At 39.8% G+C, this 4,784-nt stretch overlaps 1 pseudogene; it reads right to left on the bottom strand.

Moving 5' to 3' along the window:
* Window positions 1–983: 983 nt before the first annotated feature.
* On the bottom strand, window positions 984–1,675 carry LOC150008528 (methyltransferase HEMK2 pseudogene; annotated as a pseudogene).
* Between the last annotated feature and the right edge of the window lie 3,109 nt (window positions 1,676–4,784).

The raw sequence follows: 4,784 nt of genomic DNA on the forward strand, positions 1-4,784 counted from the left end.
GAACCCGTGGATATCTTTTACAAGCTCTTTTCTTCCCCAAATCCCCCACGGCACCAACAGAATACTTTGTATATACTATTTTTTCTCAAAAGTTATTTTTTGAAAGTAAATTTACAAATATTTTTAAATAAGCCCTGGCTGGTGTGGCTCAGTGGATTGAGTGCTGGCCTGCGGACCAAAGTGTTGCAGGTTTGATTCCCAGTCAGGGCACATGCCTGGGTTTCAGGCCAGGTCCCCAGTTGGGGGCACACAAGAGATAACCACACAGTGGTCTTTCTCTCCCCCCCTTTCTCCCTCCTTTCCTCTCTCTGTAAAAATAAATAAAATCTTAAAAAAATATTTTTAAATAAAAATCTTTTTAAATTATACATCATCATCATTGTACAAATGCTACCACAAAAGAGTGAGAGTTCTTCCATTCCTTCCTGGTATCTTCTGAGACTTTCTTATATACACATATAAACCTATTGGCTTTAAAAATATATACATATAGGATAATACTGGTTTGTAATTTGCTTCTTTTTTTTTCTTCTTCATTCAGTAGTACATCATGAACCCCTTCTGGTTCAGTATATACAGAACCAACTCATATTTAACGGCTAGATTTCACTCACATTCAGTGTCACAGATACACTGTAATGTATTTTACCAATCCCTTTAATCATGGACACTTAGGTTGATTTTCTTGTTTTGCTCTTATGGGAAATGCTGAAATAAATATTCTTTTGCTTTAAAAAAGTGCCTTTAATATGTAAAATGCAAATTATATATGTGTGTGTTTACTTGCACTTATGTAATATTTCTGTAGGCTTGATTCCTGGGAAAAGAGAATACCCTGCCCTTCTGCCTTTTTCTATGTGACAAATTTCTGACAATTTCACCTTTTAACCAAAAAATGACTTCAGTTTCAAAATATGGTAAATACATTCAATATATATTCATACATTCAGTAAATACACTCAGTATATATATTCATATATGCTTCATATATTCTGTATAATATGTACTCCTCTATATTCAGTATAATATGTATTATTCAATATAATATAGAGCACACCGTGTACAGTAGAACTTAGGAGCTCTAGGACTGGAAGGATTTCTCAGTATGTTTGCCTGGAAAACATAGTAGTCCCTTGTAGACCTTTCATCTTCATCATTTTCAAAATTTCTCCTTGATTATTTTTTTTTTAATGGAAACTAAATAGAACCCTCTTGGTGAAAAGAGATCTGGAACCAGTGGAAAGATTCTGTCCATGACTTGGCTCCCATTTCTGCCACTATCCCAAGCTGGCTCTATTCCATGACTTCCTGCCTCTTCAGGGATGGAGGATTAAACACCAGAATATTAACTTTTTCCTTCAATCTTAGTAGCAAGTCTTTGACCAAATCTGTAATTATAGGCTGTATGTGAAATGTGATAGAGCATCCTGTCTGCAGGTTACAAGCTGCTAGCAGCCTTAAGGTTGATATCTTTGCACATGTACAAAGCTTGAGGACCTATCATAGAGGCCAGGAATGCAGATACCATTCCAGATCCTGACCCTATTTCAAGCGGTATTTCCATTCCTGTGAGCTTGGCTACTGCACCCTTGAGAGCGTCCAGAAGCAAGAATGAGTCTACCACAGGCTTGAACTGGTTATGAAGGTGACAGCCCACATGCCCCTGCAGCTGCATGGGGAAGTTGAGCACCACTGTCTCTGTCCAGTCAAAAGATATTTATTTTATTTATTTTAATATGTTTTATTGATTATGCTTACAGTTGTCCCAATTCCTTTTCCCTCTGCTCCCCTCCATCCAGTGACCCCCCTCCCTCCAGTTGTTCCCCCCTTTTAGTCCATGTCCATTGGTTGTGCATATAGTTCTTCTGAACCTCTTCCTGTCTACTCCATTCCCTCCTACTATGCTTCTTAATTCCTGTACCATCTCCCTCCTTTCCCTCCCTCCCCCCTTCCTGATGACCTCCCCCCATAATGTTTCCCATACCTATAATTCTTTTCACACTCCCCTTGCCTACTTAGTTTGCCTTTGTTTCGATTCCCTAGCTTCTGTTGTTGGTTGCTGTGATACAGTTTTCATTTTAATGTTCATAGTTTTGATCCTCCTTCTCCTAAACAAGTCCCTTTAACATTAAATGTAACAGTGGTTTGGATCTGATGAACTCTTTCAGTTTTACTTTGTCCTGGAATCACTTTTTCTGCCCTTCTATTCTGAATTACAGCTTCACTGGATAGAGTATTTGTAGCTGTAGGTTTTTGATTTTCATTACTTTGAATATTTCTTGCCAGTCCCTTCTTGCCTGCAGAGTCTCCTTTGAAAAATCAGCTGATAGTCTAATTGGGACCCCTTTGTACATAATTCTTTTCTTCTCTCTTGCTGCTTTTAAGAGTCTCTCTTTATCTTTAATTTTTGACATTTTGATTATAATGTGTTTTGAAGTGGTTCTCCCTGGGTCCAGTTTTTCTGGAACTCTCTGTGCTTCCTGGATCTGTACGTCTATTTCCATCCCCAAGTTAGGGAAGTTCTGTTTTATTATTTTTTTCACATAAATTTTCAATTTCTAGTTGTTCTTCTCCACCTTCTGGCAAACCTATAATTCTAATGTTTGTCTGCTTATAGCTGTCCCAGAGGTTGCTGAGCCTCTCCTCATTTTCCTCACTTTTTGTTTCCTCTTTCTGCACTGGTTGACTGTTTGTTCCTTCCCTATGTTCTGATTTGTTGATTTGATCTCTGGTTTTCATTTCCTCACCCCTTTCTCATGTGTGTTTTTGTTCATTTCCGCAGGATTAGCTTTCATTCCTTCCTCGTCTTGTTCAGTATCTTTTGTTAATTCTGTAAGCTGCCTCACAACTATAGTTCTGAACTTAGCCTCAGAAAGATTTTTTATTTGTTCATTGGTTAATTCCCATATTTTCTCTTTGGACAGCTGCATGATTGGTATTTCAATCATTATTCCTTCCATCCTGACTGTTTTTATTTATCTTTCCTTCTTGGGCAGGGCTGTCACACCTCCTATGCTATAAGGGGCAGAGCCCCATGCACTCGTCACTACCAGGCGACCCTTCTCACCACACTGTGGCACTTTGTGTAGGGGCGGGAGTCCAAGATGGATTCCTGCCGTTATTCTTCGCTGAGAGACTGGGAGCCTCTTCCTTCATCCCCATGACCTCTGGGCCTCACAGTCCGAGGCAATGGGGGTCTGCCTTCTCCAGCTTTAGAATCACAAGCTGACGGGTCTTTACTGCAGCTGGGACTGCTCCCCTGGCATTTCTCGTAGTCCCGCTGTTGTTGCCACTGCTGCCACCACCAGCACAGCTTGACCTGTCCGCCCCTCCTACTCATCTGGACGAGCACCACTTGTTTATAACTTCATACGTTGGACTTCCATGTAGTTTTATTTTCTGGAACTTCTGGTTATTTATGGTTTTGCGGTAGTTGTAGTCCTTAGTTGTGGAGGGAGACAGAGCATGTCAGTCTAAGACTCCATCTTGGCCAGAAGTCAAGAGGTATTTATTAAATAGAATAGATAAGTGGATGGATCAATATGCTTGAAGAATTATAAGTAATTAATTGATTTGAATAATTTATTAATTGATCATGCAGAAAACTTGTTAATTATCCACTTGTTAGAATAGTTTTCAGAACAGCAGAGAATCATTTAAGGAAAGGGAACTAAGACAGGTAAATTTAGAGGAATTTTAAGACTGGGCATTATAACGAGAGAGAGCTGTCCTGGATGGTTTGGCATGGAGGAGGAAGAAAGAGCTGCTAATCTGGGGACTAGCACAAAGGGAACATTTAGAAAAGAAAAATTGAGAAAGAAAAGTTTGCTTCCTCCTAATATCCCTTTGGCAGACCTGTAAAATATTACAGTTCTGTGTGCTAGGTGGATTGAGCCTTGAGAAAACAAAAGACACAACACCAGCATCTGGGTACCCCCTTGGCGGGTCAGAAAATGGCTGTGGATGTCACCTGAAGGGCCAGGGTAGCTGTTTCAGGTGATAAAACTCTCACTGTCCCTGTCCCCTATATGATTTGATTTCTGATTCCCTAGACTGAGAAGAGCCTCCCAGGTGGAGGGCTGGGAATCATTTGGCTGCACAGCTTCCTGTCTGCCCTCCTCCCAGTTCATTGATTGGGCTGAGTGCTTAGCCCTGACATTCCTCCTGAGAAAACTGCCTGAGAACCGCCCTTGACTCTTCTGGTCTTTCAGACATGAGCTCCAAGAGTCATAGCATCCAGAGAATTTCAACCTTTTTCATCTCATAGCACACATAAAGTGCAGCACACCAACAAACATATTTTTTGTAGATATGACAAAAAAATAGGTATAATTTTGATTGATTTACAGAAAAATAATAGTAATTACCTATGCACCTTATAAGGTGCATATACTTGTATATAAGGATTTCTGGTACCTAGAATTAACCAATCAGATGCAACCTTAGTATGCAACATAACCAATAAGATGCAACTCTACTATATGACCTATATATTTATGGTTCATGCGGGGGCATTCACACAGGACAGTTATTTTTGTGTTGTGTGTTGTCGCTTTTTAATTTAACAATATAAAGGAAAAGAGGTCAGTGCCCCTAAATATTCAGGTATTACATGTTTTACAATTCTTGTAGCACACCCATTGAAAATTGCTGACCTAATGTGTTCATTGTGCTTTTCTGAGAAGACACGTTACTCTGTTGCAAGGTGTAGAAGATGCTGATGTTTGTAGGAAACAGAGGCTTCAAAAAGATATCATCCCAAGCCCTGGATGCTATGGCTCAGT

Source organism: Furipterus horrens, unplaced genomic scaffold (genome assembly GCF_987537825.1).
Source record: "Furipterus horrens unplaced genomic scaffold, mFurHor1.1.pri manual_scaffold_5, whole genome shotgun sequence".
Lineage (NCBI taxonomy): Eukaryota > Metazoa > Chordata > Mammalia > Chiroptera > Furipteridae > Furipterus > Furipterus horrens.